Source organism: Stegostoma tigrinum, unplaced genomic scaffold (genome assembly GCF_030684315.1).
Source record: "Stegostoma tigrinum isolate sSteTig4 unplaced genomic scaffold, sSteTig4.hap1 scaffold_244, whole genome shotgun sequence".
Taxonomy (NCBI): domain Eukaryota; kingdom Metazoa; phylum Chordata; class Chondrichthyes; order Orectolobiformes; family Stegostomatidae; genus Stegostoma; species Stegostoma tigrinum.
In genome coordinates, this window is record NW_026728177.1 from 17,238 (window position 1) to 39,707 (window position 22,470).

The 22,470-nt window shown below is 45.5% G+C and overlaps 1 long non-coding RNA gene across 2 annotated transcripts in view; it reads left to right on the forward strand.

Annotated features, from left to right (window-relative positions):
- The first annotated feature begins 11,728 nt into the window (after positions 1-11,728).
- LOC132208001 (uncharacterized) overlaps positions 11,729-22,470 on the forward strand; it is a 215,032-nt gene continuing 204,290 nt past the window's right edge. For both annotated transcript variants that reach the window (XR_009444111.1, XR_009444112.1), the window contains exons 1-2: positions 11,729-11,870; positions 16,398-16,510. This is a non-coding gene — a long non-coding RNA (uncharacterized LOC132208001). The remainder of the gene's footprint in view (positions 11,871-16,397; positions 16,511-22,470) is intronic.

Sequence of the window (22,470 nt, forward strand, 5' to 3'; positions counted from 1 at the left end):
TCCAGACTCTCCCAAGAGTTAAAATGCTTCACCCTCTCAGAACATCTTGATGAATGTCCTCCACACATGCTCAAATGCAAACACCTCCTTCCTATAATGGAGAGACCAGAACTGCACTGAGCACTTCAGCTGGGGCCTAACCAAAGTCCTGTACAGCTCTTGAGCCATATGCTTTCTGAACTGTCCTTTTAAGCTGCCATTCCATGTTCAGGAATCTGTGGACGAGTACCCCAAGATCACACCATTCCTCTGACCTTCCTCGTGTCCTGGCATTTCTTTGAATGATTCCTTGCCTTGTTAGTTTGTCCAAATTGCATTACCTGACTGATCAGGGTTAACATTCCATCTACCACTGACCTGCCCATTTGACCAATCTGTAACTTTGGATTCAACTTGCTGTATTTTCCTGGACCCCATGAGCTTTACCTTCTTTGCCACGCTCCCATTTGGGACCCTGTCCAAGTCTTTGCTGAAATCTGTTTTCACCACATCAACTCCCATCTGCACACTCCGTCACCTCTTTGAAAGGATCATCTAGGTTTGTGAGGCATGACCTCCGTCTGACAAAGCTATGCTGACCGTCGCTGATCAAACCCTGCTTCTTTCAAAGGAAATTAAGCCTGCCGTTCAGAATTTTCTCCAATATTTTCCTATCTACTGATGTGATACTCACCGGTCTGTAATACTCTGCTTTATGTTTGTCACGCATTTTGATAAGTGGAACTATGTTACCTGTTCTCCAGTCCCTTGGTACTTGTGAAAGCTCTGTATGAGGGCGAGTGGAATTTTTTCTCTCATCTCCCTGGGCATCTTGGCATACACCTCATCCAAACCTGGGATTTGTCCAATTTTAAATTCACCAAAACACCTAACATCTCCCCAGTCTCTGTTAATTCTGCTCGGGAATTGTGTGCTCCTTGTCACATGTAAAAGCTGATGTGAAGTTCTCGTTTAACACCTGACAATTGCTCTCCAGTTCAAACCATTGATTTGCCTCTTCATCCCTAATGAGACTTGGTTTTCCCTGGGTTTTCTCTTTCCCTCTGAGACACTTGTAGAAGATTTTGAGATTCTCCCTAATCCTAATCTTGGTCACCAGCGTTCTGTTGCCCTGTATTTGTTCTCTGAATTGCTATGACGAGATGCCCCTGCACACTATACATCATGATCATGGTGGTTTCTCGCAGATATGGATGACACTCTGACACTCTCCCACTCTCAGGCTGAATTGATCGGCGGCTGTACAGACCGATGCAGCTACCGTAGGCTCTGTTGCACTCGGGGCAGAAGGCAGTCGTGGGAAGGGGTGAGGGAGGTTTGGTATGGCTGCATGGCTTCCACTGCTTCCAAAGGCAGGCCTCGAGGTGTTTGATGCCTTCCCAGGTGCTCTTCAGGCTTTGGACCGTCTTAGGCTGGCGATTCCCAGGTGTCTGCAGGAATGTTGCACTTCACCATTGAGGCCTTGAGTTTATCACCGAGTGCTTCCTCTGCACATCTGGGTCTTGCCTGCTGTTTTGAAGCTGGGATGAGAACATGCGGAGAGTCTCGTGTCAGTCATACAGATGAAGTGTCCAGCCCATTGTAGCTGATCGAGGATGGTCAGTGCCTCAGTGCTGGGGATGTTGGCCTGGTTGACGTTAGTGCGTCTCCAGGGACTCTTGTTCCCTTGATGACTGTTATACACCTCCCTTTTCCTTTTTATCTGGTCAAAGAACAAAGAAAATTACAGCACAGGAACAGGCCCTTCGGCCCTCCAAGCCTGCGCCAGATCCTATTGAAAGTAGTGTGTTGATGCATTTGTGTAAGTATTGTGTTTTGTTTGAGCCCTGACACTCAAAGCAGTGTAAGAATGTCTTTGTGCAGCAGGCAAGATTGAGCCTTCATAGACTTGCAAGGTGTTGAAAATTTGCCATTATTTATGATAACGGTGATAAATGTCCATGATCAACATTTCTGTTGCACTGCAATGATGATCCCGTGGCATGTAAAATCAGAAAGATACGATAAAATGAGACTGGGTCATGCCCTCGTCTTGCGGACTTGGGTCAGCATGCAGGGGGAATGTTTGCCTTTCATGTATATGGAAGTACTGAAATATTTCCATGAATCTAAAAGTCACTTTTCCCTTCATTGAAGGACACAATCATTGCCTTGGAAGCTTCATCACGATGCGACATTGCATTTCTGAAGAGGGAAGAAGAAATCAATATGCAAATTCAATTCCATGTTTTTGGAAGTCCCATTGAGAACACGATTCATTTGCGCCGGCATAATGCTCTGACTGAGAAAGAATTGAAGGTGAGTTTGTTGTTTAGAAGATCACAGCAATTTATGCATCAACTTCTTCATCAATAATGTTCCATTGCTTTCAAACTGCATTTTCCACTCTGCAAGGTAATAACTGTTAGAACAAGCAACAGTATTGGTAGATGGTCTATGGGGGATGAAATGGCACAAAATCCAATCCATTCAACAACAAAGTGAAATGTGAGGGTAGATGAACACAGCAGGCCCAGCAGCATCTCAGGAGCACAAAAGCTGACATTTCGGGCCTAGACCCTTCATCAGAGAGGGGGATGGGGTGAGGGTTCTGGAATAAATAGGGAGAGAGGGGGAGGCGGACCGAAGATGGAGAGAAAAGAAGATAGGTGGAGAGGAGAGTATAGTTGGGGAGGTAGGGAGGGGATAGGTCAGTCCAGGGAAGACGGACAGGTCAAGGAGGATGAGGTTAGTAGGTAGGAGATGGAGGTGCGGCTTGGGGTGGGAGGAAGGGATGGGTGAGAGGATGAACAGGTTAGGGAGGCAGAGACAGGTTGAACTGGTTTCAGGATGCAGTGGGTGGAGGGGAAGAGCTGGGCTGGTTGTGTGGTGCAGTGGGGGGAGGGGACGAACTGGGCTGGTTTAGGGATGCGGTGGGGGAAGGGGAGATTTTGAAGCTGGTGAAGTCCACATTGATGCCATTGGGCTGCAGGGTTCCCAAGTGGAATATGAGTTTATTATCACCATTCAACAACATATTTCAAATAAGTCGACACATTAAATATTCCAGCAGAGGGATAAAACAAGGAAGATGAGAGTGAGGTGGCAATAGTTTTGATGACAAAAGAACACCAACTTACCTTGATCCATTTGAGCAATAAAGCAGGCACACAAACAAATAATCAGCTAACAATGCACATGTGCAACAGAGGCTACAGGGGGACTAAGAATGCCAAATTGTTGTCATGCGTATTGCTGAAAGGGTAATTGAAACAGACTCTGTGGTAAATTTGAAGAAATACAGATAATACATCTCAGGATGTTCGAGAAAGAACATTATGGACTGAGGCAAATTGTATTGCCCTTTTCAGGAGTTATTAGGTTCAGAATGAATTGAAAGACTTGCTTCCGTGCTGAAAGCTTTAGTTTGTGTTGCACCTGGATCACAATTTCTGTTCCTGGTAGTATTTAGCAAACTGTTAAAAGTGAATGTCACTGCACAGAATTCCAAACATGACTCCAATCAGTAGAGAAAATATCCAAGGGGTATCATGAGTTGTATCCTCTCATGTTGAACAATGCAGCTACAGATACAATGGAGGCACTGATGATAATCTTCCAAAAATCCTTAGATTGTGGAAAATTCTCAGAGGATTGAAAGATTGTGAACATAACACCATTATGACAAAGATACTTGGACAAAATAGTAAGCAAGTATTGCCAATTTAGGTCAACCTGTGAAGATGTTCATGCCTGCAATGAAAGATGAAATAACAGGGTACTCAGTGTGCTATAACATCCTACAGAGTTAACATCCTTTCATAAAGGGGAAATAATACTTGACAAACTTGCGACAGTGCTTTGAGAAGGAAACAAACATTACTGATGAAGGACCACCAGTTGATGTAGTACATTGAGATTTCAACAAAGCATTTGATAAGGTACAGCTCATAAGGTGTCTCGAAAGAAAAGAGCCCATGTGTTCAAGGGTAATATGTTAGGATGGACAGAGGACTGCATCGTAAATAGAAGTAGAGTCTAGCAGCAGGATGGTAACTTACAAGTCATGTACGGCCACAGAGCGAGTGCTGCGGAGGCCGTACACCTCATGTTGACTGGGTTGATTTCGGAAATGGCGTAGGGGATTGCTATGCTTATGAAAGTTGGGCAGGGTGGGACTACATTCATTGGAGTTTATAAGATTTTAAAAAATCTTATTTTTTCAACATGTAAGATTCTGAAGAGGCTTGATGGTGTATATCCGTAGAGATTACTCCCATTTGTGAAAGATTTTACGATCAGAGGCCACATTTTCAAATTGGTTGCCCATTAATTCAGGGAAGAATGACTTCTTTCAGGTTGTAGCAATTTATTGAACACTTTAGCCAAGAAGATTTTAGAGGTAATGCCATTAATCATATGCTAGGCTGTAACGGCCAGGTTAATTTTTAAATCAAGAAACAATGATAATGAGAAAAGGGTCTAGGCCTGAAACATCAGCTTTTGTGCTCCTGAGATGCTACTTGGCCTGCTGTGTTCATCCAGCTTCACACTTTGTTATCTTGGATTCTCCAGCATCTGCAGTTCCCATTATCAGTGATAATGAGAAAAGGGTAGTCTTTACAGTGGAAGATACTTCAAGGATCCCCTTATTACTAAAGAATACAGGGAGGAATTAAGCCCGTCACTACAACACCATCACTCCCATTAGAGAAGTAGCAGTAGACAATCTAATGGAGTAAAAGCAGATTAGACTCTTTGCCGTGATGGTTGACTTTCTAAGATTCTCAACAATGAGCTTCAGAGTCGGTGTATGCATTGACTGTAATTTCGCAAAAAGGTTCAGATTCTCGAGAAGCATCTGAGGGCTGGAAAACTGCCAATGTGACATCCCTATTTAAAAAGGAGAGAGGCAAAAAGAAGATAACTACAATCGAAACAACCGAACATCTATTGTTGGAAATATGTGGCAATCAACTGTGAAGAAAATAATAGCAGGACATTTGGAAAATCAGAATCTAATCAAACAGAATCACCATAGATAATGGGAACTGCAGATGCTGGAGAATCCAAGATGACAAAATGTGAGGCTGGATGAACACAGCAGGCCAAGCAGCATCTCAGGAGCACAAAAGCTGACGTTTCGGGCCTAGACCCTTCATCAGAGAGGGGGATGGGGTGAGGGTTCTGGAATAAATAGGGAGAGAGGGGGAGGCGGACCAAAGATGGAGAGAAAAGAAGATCGGTGGAGAGGAGACTATAGGTGGGGAGGTAGGGAGGGGATAGGTCAGTCCAGGGAAGACGGACAGGTCAAGGAGGTGCGATGAGGTTAGTAGGTAGATGGGGGTGCGGCTAGGGTGGGAGGAAGGGATGGGTGAGAGGAAGAACAGGTTAGGGAGGCAGAGACAGGTTGGACTGGTTTTGGGATGCAGTGGGTGAAGGGGAAGAGCTGGGCTGGTTGTGTGGTGCAGTGGGGGGAGGGGACGAATTGGGCTGGTTTAGGGATGCGGTGGGAGAGATTTTGAAACTGGTGAAGTCCACGTTGATACCATTATGCTGCAGGGTTACCAGGCGGAATATGAGTTGCTGTTCCTGCAACCTTCGGGTGGCATCATTGTGGCACTGATGGAGGCCCATGATGGACATGTCATCTAAAGAATGGGAGTGGGAGTGGAAATGGTTTGCGACTGGGAGGTGCAGTTGTTTGTTGCGAACTGAGCGGAGGTGTTCTGCAAAGCGGTCCCCAAGCCTCCGCTTGGTTTCCCCAATGTAGAGGAAACCACACCGGGTACAGTGGATGCAGTATACCACATTGGCAGATGTGCAGGTGAACCTCTGCTTAATGTGGAATGTCATCTTGGGGCCTGGGATAGGGGTGAGGGATGAGGTGTGGGGGCAAGTGTAGCATTTCCTGCGGTTGCAGGGGAAGGTGGTGGGGTTGGAGGGCAGTGTGGAGCGAACAAGGGAGTCATGGAGAGAGTGGTCTCTCAGGAAAGCAGACAGGGGTGGGGATGGAAAAATGTGTTGGGTGGTGGGGTCGGATTGTAGATGGCGGAAGTGTCAGAGGATGATGCGTTGTATCCGGAGGCTGGTGGGGTGGTGTGTGAGAACGAGGGGGATCCTCTTTGGGCGGTTGTGGCGGGGGCGGGGTGTGAGGGATGTGTTGTGGGAAATATGGGAGATGCGGTCAAGGGCGTTCTCGATCACTGTGGGGGGAAAGTTGCGGTCCTTAATGAACTTGGACATCTGGGATGTGCGGGAGTGGAATGTCTCATCGTGGGAGCAGAAGCGGCGGAGGCGGAGGAATTGAGAATAGGGGATGGAATTTTTGCAGGATGGTGGGTGGGAGGAGGTGTATTCTAGGTAGCTGTGGGAGTCGGTGGGCTTGAAATGGACATCAGTTACAAGCTGGTTGCCTCAGATGGAGACTGAGAGGTCCAGGAAGGTGAGGGATGTGCTGGAGATGGCCCAGGTGAACTGAAGGTTGGGGTGGAAGGTGTTGGTGAAGTGGATGAACTGTTCGAGCTCCTCTGGGGAGCAAGAGGCGGCGCCGATACAGTCATCAATGTACTGGAGGAAGAGGTGGTGTTTGGGGCCTCCAGTGACAGTGCAGCACTCCCTTAATATTGTGAAAGATTTTACGACCAGAGGCCACATTTTCAAATTGGTTGCCGATTAATTTAGGGGAAGAATTACTTCTTTCAGGTTGTAGCAATCTATTGAACACTTTAGCAGAGAAGGTTTTAGAGGTAATGCCATTAATTATATGCTCGGCTGAGACGGCCAGGTTAATTTTTAAATCAAGGAACAATGACAATGAGAAAAGGGTAGCCTTTACAGTGGAAGATACTTCATGGATCCCCTTATTACTAAAGAATACAGGGAGGAATTAAACACATCACTACCACACCATCAGTACCATGAGAGAAGTAGCAGTAGACAATCTAATGGAGTGAAAGCAGATTGGACTCTTTGCTGTGATGGTTTACTTTCTAAGATTCTAAACAATGAGCTTCAGAGTCGTTATATGCATTGACTGTAATTTCGCAAAAAGGTTCAGATTCTCGAGAAGCATCTGAGGGCTGGAAAATTGCTGATGTGACGTCCCTATTTAAAAAGGAGAGAGGCAAAAAGAAGATAACTACAACCGAACCAGCCTAACATCTATTGTTGGAAATATGGTGCAATCAACTATGAAGAAAATAATAGCAGGACATTTGGAAAATCATAATCTAATCAAACAGAATCACCATAGCCTGATGAAAGAGAAATTATGTCTGGCTAATTTGTTTGGGTTTTTGGAGGAAGTTTTGGGAGGAGAATTAATAGAGGAAAACCAGTAAATGTGTTGTGTTTGGACTTGGAGAAAGCATTGAGAATGTATTCAAAAGTAATAAGCTAAGAGCTGAGGTTTTGAAGGTCGTATATTGCTCTGGATCAGTATGCTTTGCATGTTCTGGAGGAAGAGAGCACATCTCGAGTGAAATGCACCAAGTGAATATATATTTTGGGGAACTTGGTGGCAATGCGGTAAGTCAGTGCAGAGAGTAAGAGGTGCCATTTGCTTGCTTTTTTTGCCTGATAGTTCATAAGCATTTTTTTTTGAGACAGGGCGAATTGAAGCCAGAATCAGGGACCGAGAGGGTGAACCAGGTTCATTGGTTGGTGATCGCTCCTGGTTTAAGAATGTATTATCGGTAGCTTTCAGATTGAAAGTAAATCTGAGAAATATTTACAGGCTACAAACTAAAAGACCAGAATGTTTTCAAATCAAATTAAGATCGAAGTAATTGAAATGGAGATGCCAGGCCAGATGATGATTTGTACCTACATGACGGGCGAGTGGTCAGGCCCCAGACTCCAGCTTACGGTTGATGAACTGGAATCTCAGTTTTGACCAATCAACAAATCATGTGGGGCAGAGTTACCAGGGAATGCTGTGTTTCAGGAGGCAGTCACACACCTTAGATTAACTAGCTGAAACTCGGTCAGTGGCCAATGACAAAGAACAGGGCAGGTGGAAGGATCCAGGATGTAGTGCAGAAGGAACCTTGGTCTTTGATCTTATCTAACAGGTTTGAGATTCTTTCTTCCTGTGTGGATGAGAGTGCAGGGTATAGGGAAGATGAGTAAACTGACTGTAGCACTGTGGTACAGGTGGGACATTCAGGAGGGGATAAAAAGTGAAATGTGGTTATAATCAGAGGTAGTATAGCTTGGGGAAGGAACACTGTTCGTTGTGACCAGGATCGAGAGTCTCGAAAGTAGTGTTGCCTGCCTGGTGCCCAGGTTCAGGATATTCCATCTCGGCTACAAAGGAACTTGAAGTGGGAGGAGTAGAAATCCAGCTATCGTGGTCCACACAGGTACCATTGATATGGAAGAAAGAGGAAAGAGGTTCTGCTGAGGGATTATGAGCACCGAGGTGCTGAGGTGAGAAAGCAGAACCAAAATGATAATAATCTCTGGATTATTATCTGAGCACTTTGGCACGGTGTGAACATAATTATAGATGTACATTGTTCAAATGGTGGCATGGCAGAAATGTGTTTGAATTCATGGGACACTGGCATCGGTATGGGGAAGGAGGGAGTCGTTCTGGTGTTATAGGCTCGACGAGAATCATCTTGGGACAAGTATCCTCGCAAAATACAGAGCTAGGTCTGGGGCTAGGGCGTTAAAATAAAAAGTGTGGAGTGGGTGAGCTCAGTTGCATGGAAAATTGTGGAAAAAGTTAGAAGCTGGTAAGTGCTCAGCGAAGTTTCCAGAGCAAGTAATAGGACAAAAAGTATGGAAATGGTCAGGAGTCTCGCTTCAGCTGCTGCAGATAATAAGGGTGGCTGTAAATGCCAGACTGAAGATCTTGTATTGAATTGCAGGGAGTGTATGAAACAAAGTGAATGAGTTTGTGGTGCAGATTGAAATTGACAGATACATCACTCTGGGTATCACAGAGAGGTGGTTGTTAGGGGATAAGTGTTGGGAACGAAATAGCCAATGATTCATGTCCGATAGAAAGAACAGGCAAATGAACAGAGATAACAAAGTGTGGAGCTGGATGAGCACAGCAGGCCAAGCAGCATCTCAGGAGCGTAAAAGCTGACGTTTTGTGCCGAGACCCTTCTACTTCTGTGTGTTCATCCTGCTGTGTTCATCCAGATCCACACTTTGTTATCTTGGATTCTGAAGCATCTGCAGTTCCCATTATCTCCGATACAAATGGACAGAGATGCCAGGGTTGGCTTGTCAGTAAGAAATGAGGTCGCGCTGAAGGAACCACAGCTCTTGTGCTTGTTTATTAATGACTTGGAGGAAAGAGGCGCATGTGCTGTGGCTAAATTTGTAGATGACTGAAAAAATATTTAGAAAGACAAGGCATGGCACAGAAACAGAGATTTACCAGGATGTTACTTGGATCGGAATGTATTAGCTATAAGGAGGGTTTGGGGGAAATGCTGTGTCCTGATAAATGTAATGAGATCAACCATGATCTCACCGAATGATGGAGGAATATTCAGTGGGCCAAATGGCTTTTTTTGTGAGCCTTCTTGTTTGACAATGCATTCATGAAGGTGTTTTTTTTTCACTCTTGGATAAGATGTGAAAATGAAATGTATACGAGATAATGGGAACTGCAGATGCTGAAGAATCCAAGACAACAAAATGTGAGGCTGGATGAACACAGCAGGCCAAGCAGCATCTCAGGAGGACAAAAGTGCTCCTGAGATGCTGCTTGGGCTGCTGTGTTCATCCAGCCTCACATTTTGTTGTCATGAAATGTATACACTTCCTTTTCATCTGGGAATAAATAATTGTTCTGAACGATTTCCATTGACTAATAGCAATCTGACAAGCTTCGCAATGTAAAGAGATTTTTAGCTTCTTTTTAATTGTAAAGGTATTCTTTGGAATTAATTTGGCATATATTATTTGCATCTCAGGAAGTATGTTCATCACTGCACCTCAAAAAGTGCTCTGTTGTATGACAACAGCTGTTTAAAGATCACTTCAATGGTTGTGATTTTGAGTTGCCATAACACACATTAAATTACCTTGTTGGCCAATCTGTCCCTGATTATTTCATTATCTTATGCTTCAAACAGACAAGGAAATATTGGTGATGCAATGAAGTGTTTGACTGTCAAATATAATTGCTGTTATAGTTTCCACTTGGAAGAAAGATTCACATCAAATTGACTGGTCAAGGAAATGGGACACTGACTGTGAGTACTTTGAATGTTCGAGTTATTCCTGAAATGAAAGTTATGACCTTGATGATTTCTCTTTCATGCAGATATGAAGAGACTCTTTTAAAATATCCTCGAGGTTAGTGGTTCAGGCATAAAAGTGCAATATGTATATTTATGTATATACATGTACATGCGTCATCTGAAAAGATAATGAGTATAAATCACTTGTGCGAATGAGTTATCCAGATAGGAAGAACTGCCAATGTTGGTGTCTGAGATAACACATTGTGGAGCTGGAGGAACACAGCAGGGCAGGCAGCATCAGACGTTCAAGAAAGTTGAGGTTTTGGGTCAGGACCCTTCCTCAGAAATTGAGGGTGGAAGGGAGCTCAGAAACAAATAGCGTGGAGGGGGAGGAGGTGCTGGGGAAGGTAGGTGGGATGGTAATAAGTGAGTACTATCCAGATTGGAACAGATTTTCCCCAGGGGGTATTGAGTACAAATTCCAAATCACTCTCAAAATCTTAGTGACTGTTAACATTGATGTTTTTTGTCTGTGTGTTTCAGTAATTGCATGACAGTTGAATGGTTCGTTGAGAGTGAGGAACCTATGGACTCTCAGACACCAAGATGGAATTTAGTTCGAAGAGTGACTTCAAAATAGTTGCTTGCTTTTAAAATTTTGACCGTTTTTGCTGTCCAGTTGAATGAATTTAGCTTCATACTGCTTCAATAGGAATTAGTGTTTAATAGGAACATATTTGTGAAACTTACAGTTCCGTAAGTTTTAGCATAAACTGGTGGAGACTTTCGGTGCTTGCAAAAAGGCTCACCTCTCCATTAATACCGAAGGAAAATTGGAGTTTAAAAGTAAGTTCACCCGCTGTCAGGGAATGAAATGTTAATGTTGACTCGAACATAATTTTTAAAAAAGTAATATATTTGTGTAACACTGAACTCAAATTAAAATTTGGATATGCGAGTTTTACAGATGGTTGGATATTGAATTCATTTTAAATGAGGGTGAAGATCACTTTAAATCCAGCATACTTGTGAAGAAAAGAAATAGCATGTCAAATAAAATTAACTGCATGACTCTTCATAGCCCTATATGTAGAATTTCATTCTGAACTATGAGACAGTTGTGACCCCATACTACCTCAGTGCTCATGGCAAGAGTAAGACTCCTGTTTGACGTGCTGTGCACTGCATGGAATGGCGGCAACATCAGATTCATTGATGCTTGAGAATAAAAAGAATATGACGATAAGATTTAAAATCAAAATCTCATTGAACACTTCAAGGAATGTATTACAGGAAGAGGGGGAAAGCATGTATGACTAAGAGAAGGTGGTGGCGCAGATCACATAGACCTGTGTGCTAAAACTTATCACAAATTTCACATTGAATGGAACAGTTTAAACAGGCTGGAGGAAGCAGACATGCCAGCCCAAACTTTTTGAATTTGAGCATTCTGTTCGTAAACATCAGCAAAATTGTGGGAAACATGTTTATTCTTTCTCTTTTATTGCACAGAACCATACGATGAGACTGTTTTGATGAGGAATTTAAAGATTATGTGTCCCATCCGTTTGACTCACAGTTTGGTACCATAGGTTGGTACGATCTTCGTTCGAGAAAGAAAAGGGATGTTCCAGATACAGAAAACCGTTAAACCATTTACTACAAAGTCTGTTTCTGGTTAGTATTAATTAATGCAGTTAACATTTTTAGCTCGACATGATTGCACAATGGAGTCAATAAGAAAATTCCATCTGATATTCCACATAAATTTTAAGTGGATATTAAAGCAGCTCATTTCTTTTTCACGCTGTATGCTGCTTTTAAGAATGGTTGTCTTCTTGTCGAAATGTTTAGCTTTGACTCCATGGCTTCTTCCATTAGCTCACATTGAAACACATGTTTTTTCAGCCAAAAATGCACGTTTACCCAGTGTAGCTTGACTAACCTTCCCCTGTGGTCGTTCCCCTGAAATCCCCTGCGGTAGCTCCCCTGAAAAACAACGATACCATTTTGGATACTGTTCCGGGGGACGACTTAGCAGGGGTATGCAGTAGGGTGCAGGTCTCTGGCACAGAGTCTGTCCCTCTTGCACAGAAGGGAAGCGGGGATAGGAAGAGAGTGATAGTCATTGGGGACTCAATCGTCAGAGGGACTGATAGAAGATTTGCCGGGAACGAAAGAGACTCACGATTGGTGTGTTGCCTACCAGGTTCCAGGGTCTGTGATGTCTCGGATCGTCTCTTTCGGGTCCTGAGGGGAGAGGGTGACCAGCCCCAAATCGTGATCCACATAGGCACCAACGGCATATGTAGAAAGAGGGATAGGGATGTCAGGCAGGATTTGAGGGAGCTAGGGTGGAAGCCGAGAGCGAGAACAAACAGAGTGGTCATCTCTGGTTTGTCACCCGTACCACGTGATAGCGAGGCAAAGAACAGGGAGAGATTTCAGCTGAAGACGTGGCTGCAGGGATGGTGCAGATGGGAGGGCTTCAGGTACATGGACAATTGGGGCTCATTCTGGGGAAGGTGGGACCTGTACAAACAGGACGGTCTCCACTTGAACCAGAGGGGCACGACTATCCTGGGTGGGAAATTGGCTAGTGCCATTCGGGTGGATTTAAACGACCTCAGAAGGGGGATGGGAAACTGAGGTGTAGTCCTAGTACACAGGAGGATGAGCGTAGGGAGGCCATGGTCAGGACCTCACTGTCACAGAAGTGTGCTGGCAGACAGCAAGCTGGATTGAAGTGTGACGACTTTAATGCCGGGAGTATCCGGAAGAATGTAGGTGAGCTTGCAGCTTGGATAGGTACCTGGGACTTCGATGTTGTGGCCATTTCGGAGGCATGGATAGAGCAGGGTCAGGAATGGATGTTGCAGGTTCTCGGGTTTAGATCTTTCATTAAGGTCTGGGAAGGTGGCAAAAGAGGGGGAGGTGTGGCTTTGTTGGTCAAGGACAGTATAACGGCGGCTGAAAGAACCTTTGAGGACTCGTCTACTGCGGTTGTATGGGCTGAGGTTGCCAAGGAAGGTTTGTCGACTGAGTCAGTGTGGGTGGAAGTTCGGAACAGCAAGGCAGCAGTCACTTCACTGGGGGTTTTCTACAGACCCCAAATAGCAGTTGGGAGATCGAAGAACTCATTGGCCGGCAGATTGTTGAAAAGTGCAAACGTATCAGGGTTGTTGTTATGGGTGACTTCAAGTTTCCCAATACAGATTGAAACCTCCTTCGTGCAGATGGTTTGGATGGAGCCGTTTTTGTCAGGTGTGTTCAGGAGGGTTTCCTGACTCAGTATGTGGACAGGCCGAGGCGGGAGGCCATTTTGGATTTGGTGCTCGGCGATGAGCCAGGACAGGTGTCAGATCTCGTGGTGGGAGAACACTTTGGCGACAGTGACCGCAAGAGCCTCAGATTTACCATAGCCATGGAAAGGGAAAGGAGCAGTACCAGGGGAAGATATTTAACTGGGGAAAAGGAAACTATGACGCTATCAGACAGGAGTTGAGAAGTACAGATTGGGAGCAATTGTTCCACAGAAAGGGCGCAGCAGACATGTGGAGGCTGTTCAAGGAGCAGTTGTTGCGAGTGATGTATAAATTTGTTCCTCTGAGACAGGTAAGAAGGGGGAAGATTAAGGAGCCTTGGATGACGGGTACAGAGGTGCTTCTTGTCAAAAAGAAAAGGCAGCGTACGTAAGGTGGAGGAAGTGAGGGTCTAGCACAGCTTTAGAGTATTACAGGCCTGCTCGGAAGGAGCTCAAAAGATATTGCCTGTACAATTGTTCCCTGTTACAACCTTTGCGTCCACGCTTGCTCATTCAATGGTGTCAAGATGCCAGCAGTGCATGTACCTTCTCCATCCCCTAATGCCGTCAGCTCACACAAGACATAGTCCTTACTTAAAATCTTCTGATCAACCAAAGTTCATTGTAATAGACATTTTAGTTATCTGTCATGAAACGAAAACTGATTCTGACTGGCATGACCTGCAGTGCAAATGAATATAATCTGCGAAATGAGATGCCTTATGGGCTTGCAGCCGCTACAAATAATTGCTTTTCAAAGACGTTGCATACATACATTTTTTTCTCCTATCACCTTAGATTTTTTTTTTGTTTATGCATGTTGTGTGGGTTTCCAGTCAGGCCCATAAACACAGGTTGATGCAGTCACTGTTACAACACGGTATTGAAGGAGAATTTGTGATCTTTGGAGTTTCATTCCAGTGTATGAAGGAGTGCACCATCAAGCCACTTCAGAGCACTACTGGCGACGAATTGTTGCAAGTTTTCAAGTGTTACCGACCGTCACATAAAATATGGCCTTTTTGTTGTTGCACTATTCATCTTAACTGCACCATATCTAGTATTTAGGCTTGGAAACTATTTCAATTTTTTTGATTTACTTATTCACAATCATTTATGATTGTTGTCATGATATCTACAATATGTTATTTTGATTGGACATAGAGGATTGGATCTGTCTTAATGGAAATAATGTATGCGCTTATAAAACCCCTTCTGGGCAAGGTAGTTGCTCAGTGGTTAGAGCTGCTCATGCACTGGGGAGCCAATTGAGATTCCAGTCTTGGGTAACTATCTGTGTGGAATTGACACGTCCTCCCCGCGTCTGCGAGGGGCTTCTGCCAGGTGCTCCGGGCTTCTGCCAGGTGCTCCAGGCTTCGTCGGAGGCTCACTGATGATGTTACCGAGAATGGTGACGAAACGTCTGAAAACTAACCTTCCAGCTCAGCGAGCAAACTCACGTGCAGGTGCTCCAGTTTCCTCCTATTGTTCAAAGATGTGCAGTTCCTTATATGTGATTTGTGAAGCATTTCTTAAATGTTTCAATCCTGCCAGCATCCAGTGCCTTGGACAAAATAACTGGAGATGAATAAAAGATACTGTGCCTTTTGACACCATTTCCTGCTGGATTTTCATCAATCCTGCTTTATATCGGTGACAACTTCCATGACCACCTTTGATGCTATGTCTGAATTGACAGTCTAGTTCCAAATATTTGTTGTGCAGTATTTCAAGGTCTCTGTTACAGCATACCCATGAATGTCCACTTCAAAAGATACTTCCATATCATAGAATCCCTACGGTGTGGAAACAAGTCCCTTTTGACCCAAGAAGTCCACGGCCACCCTCCAAAGAGCATCTCACCCTGACTCATCCCCCGACCCTTTCCTCAGTAACCCTACATTTCCCATGACTAACACACCTAATCTACACATCCCTAAACACAATGGGCAAGTTTGGAATGGCCCATACACCGAGCCTGCACATCTTTGGACTGTGGGAGGAAACCAGAGCACCCAGCAGGAACCCATGCAGGCATGGGCAGAATGTACAAACTCTGCACAGAAAATCGTCCAACGGTGGGATCGAACCTGGGTCCCTAGCGCTGTGAGTCAGCAGTGCTTACCACTGAGCCACCGTGCTGCCCTTGGAGTTGGACAGAGCTTGCTTGTTCCTGGGTGGACTCAAACTGCCAACCTCCAGTTCGTGGCAAAAGTGCTGACCAAGTGCACTCATCTTCACTGGCTTTTGCTTTGTATCATTGAATTCAATCCTTCAAACTCTATGATAAATATTTAAATTTCCATTGATATGTGAGCGTTGTTTTTAGTACGCAGTATTGGTTTATTATGTTTCATTGGTACATAATGAATATTTTATGTATATGCAAATGGGCAAGTTGGTAATGATGCAGTCCGCAGACCTGGAGGATAATAACACTGTCCTTCAATCGCCCACGATGCCCTCTGCAAATTGGTAGAAAACAAAAATTTCTATATAATTCATCTCTCCTCCCGTCAGTCGATCAAAATTAATTCAGGATTTTGTACAGGCCAATAACCGGAAGATTACACGAGCCTAAACAAAACTACTGGCTCATATTAGTTCAGTAAAGTGAAAGGGCAACAATAGAGGTAGTAGGAACTGCAGATGCTGGAGAATCTGAGATAAGAAGGTGTAAAGCTGGATGAACACAGCAGGCCAAGCAGTATCATCCGGCTCTACACCTTGTTATCTCAGATTCTCCAGCGCCAATTTTCTGAAGTAGGGTCTCGTTCCGAAACATCAGCTTTCTTGCTTCTCTGATGCTGCTTGACCTGCTGTGTTCATCCAGCTCTCTTGGGCAACAATAGAGTATGCTTTAAGTCACTAGATATGTTACGTGGGTTTGCCTTCCTTAGGGTGGAGTTAGTGGAACCGAAAAAGATGTCTCCCTCACAGCGTTTGTGACACAAGAATTGCATCGTTCCTTGGCGGCCTTTCAACAGAAGAATATTCAGAGATTTCCCGAGTGGTAAGAATGTAACTTCTTTTACTTCTCTTTATCTCACTTTTTCCAACAATTGGAAAATAGATTTTAGAAATAACATCGAGCTGATGAAGTGTGAAAAGAAGAATAATTCCAAGCAGTGGTGGGTTTTGGTCAGTGAGGTGTGAGGAGTGGATAGGTGGGAGAGAAGGCGGACAGGTCATGGAGGCGGGGATGAGGGGAGGAACTAGTCTTGGGATGAGGCTGGCGGGTGGGGAGATTTTGAGGGTGGCCAAGTCCACATTGAGGCTATTGAGTTGGAAGCTCCCGAGGCAGAATATGAGGTGCTGCTCCTCCAGTTTCTGGGTGGTTTGGTTGTGACACTGGAAGAGGCCCAGGATGGACATGTCATTCAGGGAGTGGGAGGGGGACTTGAAGTGATGCAATGATTTGGACATGAAAATAGAAGGTGTGGTTAGTAAGTTTCCCAATGATTGAAGGTGTAGGAACCAGCCAAGAAGGTCACCTCAGAATACTAGGGGACATTGACAAGGGCCAATAAACTGACGAATGGCAGATGGTGTTGAGGTTAGCTAAATGTGAGGTGCTACATTTTGGAAAGGCAAATCAGGGCAGCACGTTTACACTGAAGGTTGTGGGGAGTGTTGCTTAATAAAGAGACGCTGGAGTGCAGTTTCGTAGTTCCATCAAAGTACAGCCACCGGTAGAAAGGATATGAAGGAGACATTTGGTGTGCTCGCCTTTATCGGTCAGTGCATTGAGTATAGGAGTTGGGAGATCACTTAGCAGCCATGTAGGACGTTGGTTCGGCTGCTTTTGGAATACTGCAATCGATTTTGGTCTCCTTGCGAGAGGAAGGATGTCGGCGCAACATTGAGGGGCGAAGGGCCTGTTCTGCGCTGTATTGTTGTATGTTGTAAACTTGAAAGGGTTCAGAGAAGCTCTACAAGGATGTTACCAGCATCGGAGGTTGGAGGTATACCGTGGGATTGAACAGGCAGCTATTTCTTGGAACTTTGGAGTTCAGGGCTGACCATATAGAAGTTTATACAATTACGAGGGACGTGGATAGAGCGAACAGCCAAGATCTTTTCCCCGGATTGCTGGAAGCCAAAACTGGAGGGAATAGGTTAAAAATGAGAGAGGGAAGATTTAAAATGGACCGGATTTTTTTCATAGTGGTGCATGTATGGAGTGAGCTGCCAGAGGAAGTGGTGGAGGCTTGTACGTTTAAAAGGCATGTGGATGGGTATATGAATAGGATGGGTTGAGAGGAATATGGGCCAAATGCTGGCAAATGGGACTAAATTAATTTAGGATATCAGGTCAACATAGACAAATTGGGCCAAAGGATCTGTTTCCCGACTGTACATCTCTCTGATTCTAAGTGTCTTTTTTCTTCACCACGTGGCCCATAGTTAGACAAACTTGAATCAGGATTTGGGAATGTGACAATTCTAATTGGATCTGTTTGATGAAATTAACTCTGTAGGTAATGGTGGTTGAATTATGATTTGTCAAATTTGAGTTTATTGCAGCATCTTATAGAATAGAGGAGACACATGAAATCAAAATTGAAAATCAAAACTTGGTAAAATTTTGCATTGGAAATACATGACCAGCCATTGGAGGAGATTCATGACCATTGCATTCAAGTGAGAACAACAAATGTGATTCAGTGACTCAGTGAAATGGGATGCAGTGACTGTGTGAACTGGGATGCAGTGACTGAGGGTAATGGGATGCAGTGACTTATGCAAATGGGATGCTGTGACTTATGCAAATGGGATGCTGTGACTTATGCAAATGGAATGCAGTGACTTATGCAAATGGGATGCAGTGACTTATGCAAATGGCATGCAGTGACTTATGGAAATAGGATGAAGTGACTGACGGTCATGGGATGCAGTGACTCAGGGAAATGGGATGCAGTGTCTGAGTGAAATAGGATGCAGTGACTGCGGGAAATGGGTTGTAGTGACTGCGGGAAATGGGTTGTAGTGACTGCGGGAAATGGGTTGTAGTGACTGAGGGAAATGGGATGCAGTGACTGATGGAAATGGGATGCAGTGACTGATGGAAATGGGATGCAGTGACAGAGTGAAATGGGATGCAGTGACTGACGAAAGGAGATGCATGAATGTGGGAAATGGGTTGTCGTGACTGAGGGAAATGGATGCACTGTCTCAGTTGAATAGGATTCACTGTGTCCGTTAAATGGGATGCAGTGACTGAGTGAAATTGGATGCAGTGAATGAGTGAAATGGGCTGCAGTGAATGTGTGAACTGGGATGCAGTGACTGATGGAGATGGGATGCTGTGACTGAGTGAAATGGGATGCTGTGACTGAGGGTAATGGGAGGCAGTGACTGAGGGAAAGGAGATATAGTGACTGATGAAAATAGGATGCAGTGACTGATGGAAGTGGGATGCAGTGACTGAGGGAAAGGTGATTCCGTGTATGTGAGAAATGGGATGTGGTGACTGTGGCGAATGGGATGCAGTGACTGAGTGAGATGGGATGCAGTGACTGAGTGAGATGGGATGCAGTGACTGAGGGAGATGGGATGCAGTGACTGAGGGAAAGGAGATGAGATGACTGACGGAAAGGAGATGAGGTGACTGAGGGAAATGAGATGCAGTGACTGTGGGAAATGGCATGCTGTGACTGAGTGTCATGGGATGCTGTGACTGAGGGTAATGGGATGCAGTGACTGTGGGAAATGGCATGCTGTGACTGAGTGAAATGGGATGCTGTGACTGACGGTAATGGGATGCAGTGACTCTTAAATGGGATGCAGTGACTGCGTGAAGTGGGCTGCAGTGACTGTGCGAAATGGGTTGCAGTGACTGAGTGAAATGGGATGCAGTGACTGAGTGAAATGGGATGCAGTGACTGAATGAAGTGGGATGCAGTGACTGACGACAATGGGATGCAGTGACTGAGGGACATGGGATGCAGTGACTGAGGGACATGGGATGCAGTGACTGAGGGACATGGGATGCAGTGACTGAGGGACTTGGAGTGCAGTGACTGAGGGACATGGGATGCAGTGAATGAGGGAAATAGGATTCAGTGACTGTGGGAAATGGCATACTGTGACTCAGGGTAATGGGATGCAGTGACTGAGGGGAATGGGATGCAGTGAGTGTGGGAAATTGAATACAGCGTCTGAGAGATACGGGAAACAGTGACTGATGGAAATGGGATGCAGTGAATGTGGGACATGGGATGCAGTGACTGAGGGAAATGTGATGCAGTGACTGAGGGAAATGGGACGCAGTGACTGGGAATTTGGATGCAGTGACTGATGGAAAGGAGATGCAGTGACTGATTGAAATGGGATGCAGTGACTGAGTGAAATGGGATTGCCGTGACTGTGGAAAGGAGATGCAGTGACTGAGGAAATGGGACGCGGTGACGGATGGAAATGGGATGCTCTGACTGAGTGTAAAGTGAAGCATTGAGTGAAATGGGATGCAGTGGCTGTGTGAAATGGGATGCAGTGGCTGTGTGAAATGGGATGCAGTGGCTGTGTGAAATGGGATGCAGTGACTGGTGGAAATGAGATGCACTGACTTAGGGAAAGGAAATGCAGTGTCTGTGGGAAATGGGATGCTGCGACTGAGGGTAATGGGATGCAGTGACTGACGGAAATGGATGCAGTGACTGAGTGAAATGGGATGCAGTGACTGAGTGAAATGCGATGCAGTGACTGAGGTACTGGGAAGGAGTGACTGAGTTAATAGGGATGCAGTGCCCGTGCGGGCTTGGGGTGCAGTGACTTAGGGAAATGGGATACAGTGCCTGAATGAAATGTGACGCACTGACTGAGTGAAATCGGATGCAGTGACTGAGTGAAATCGGATGCAGTGACTGAGTTGAATGGGATGCAGTGACTGCGTGAAATGGGATGCAGTGAATGAGTGAAATGAGACGCAGTGTCTGATGGAAATGTGATGCAGTGACAGAGTGACATGAGCTGCAGTGTCTGATGGAAATGTGACGCAGTAACTGAGGGAAATGCGATGCAGTGACTGAGGTACTGGGTAGGAGTGACTGAGGTACTGGGTAGGAGTGACTGAGGGACATGGGATGCAGTGACTGAGGGACATGGGATGCAGTGACTGAGGGAAAGGAGATGCAGTGACTGTGGGAAATGGCATACTGTGACTCAGGGTAATGGGATGCAGTGACTGAGGGAAATGGGACGCAGTGACTGACGAAAGGAGATGCATGAATGTGGGAAATGGGTTGTCGTGACTGAGGGAAATGGATGCACTGTCTCAGTTGAATAGGATTCACTATGTCCGTTAAATGGGATGCAGTGCCTGAGTGAAATTGGATGCAGTGAATGAGTGAAATGGGCTGCAGTGAATGTGTGAACTGGGATGCAGTGACTGATGGAGATGGGATGCTGTGACTGAGTGAAATGGGATGCTGTGACTGAGGGTAATGGGAGGCAGTGACTGAGGGAAAGGAGATATAGTGACTGATGAAAATAGGATGCAGTGACTGATGGAAGTGGGATGCAGTGACTGAGGGAAAGGTGATTCCGTGTATGTGGGAAATGGGATGTGGTGACTGTGGCGAATGGGATGCAGTGACTGAGTGAGATGGGATGCAGTGACTGAGTGAGATGGGATGCAGTGACTGAGGGAAAGGAGATGAGATGACTGACGGAAAGGAGATGAGGTGACTGAGGGAAATGAGATGCAGTGACTGTGGGAAATGGCATGCTGTGACTGAGGGTAATGGGATGCAGTGACTGTGGGAAATGGCATGCTGTGACTGAATGAAATGGGTTGCTGTGACTGACGGTAATGGGATGCAGTGACTCTGAAATGGGATGCAGTGACTGTGCGAAATGGGTTGCAGTGACTGTGCGAAATGGGTTGCAGTGACTGAGTGAAATGGGATGCAGTGACTGAGTGAAATGGGATGCAGTGACTGAATGAAGTGGGATGCAGTGACTGAGGGACATGGGATGCAGTGACTGAGGGACATGGGATGCAGTGACTGAGGGACTTGGAGTGCAGTGACTGAGGGACTTGGAGTGCAGTGACTGAGGGAAATGGGATGCAGTGACTGTGGGAAATGACATACTGTGACTCAGGGTAATGGGATGCAGTGACTGAGGGGAATGGGATGGAGTGAGTGTGGGAAATTGAATACAGCGTCTGAGAGATACGGGAAACAGTGACTGATGGAAATGGGATGCAGTGAATGTGGGACATGGGATGCAGTGATTGAGTGAAATGTGATGCAGTGACTGAGTGAAATGTGATGCAGTGACTGAGTGAACTGGGATGCAGTGACTGATGGAAATGGGGTGCAGTGACTGAGGGAAATGGGATGCAGTGACTGAGGGAAATGGGATGCAGTGACTGACGGAATTGGGATGCAGTGACTGAGGGACATGGGATGCACTGACTGAGGGACATGGGATGCAGTGACAGAGGTACTGGGAAGGAGTGACTGAGTTAATAGGGAATCAGTGCCCGAGCGGGCTTGGGGTGCAGTGACTGAGGGAAATGGGATGCAGTGACTGAGGGACGTGGGATGCAGTGAATGAGGGACGTGGGATGCAGTGACTGAGGGACATGGGATGCACTGACTGAGGGAAATGGGATGCAGTGACTGAGTGAAATGGGATGCAGTGACTGAGGGACGTGGGATGCAGTGAATGAGGGACGTGGGATGCAGTGACTGAGGGACATGGGATGCAGTGACTGAGGGAAATGGGATGCAGTGACTGAGGGAAATGAGATGCCGAGACTGAGTGAACTGGGATGCAGTGACTGAAGGAAATGGTATGCAGTGACTGAGGGAAATGGGATGCAGTGACTGACGGAAATGGGATGCAGTGTCTGTTGGAAATGGGATCCTGCGACTGAAGGTAATGGGATGCAGTGACTGAGGGTAATGGGATGCAGTGACTGAGGGTAATGGGATGCAGTGACTGAGTGAAATGGGATGCAGT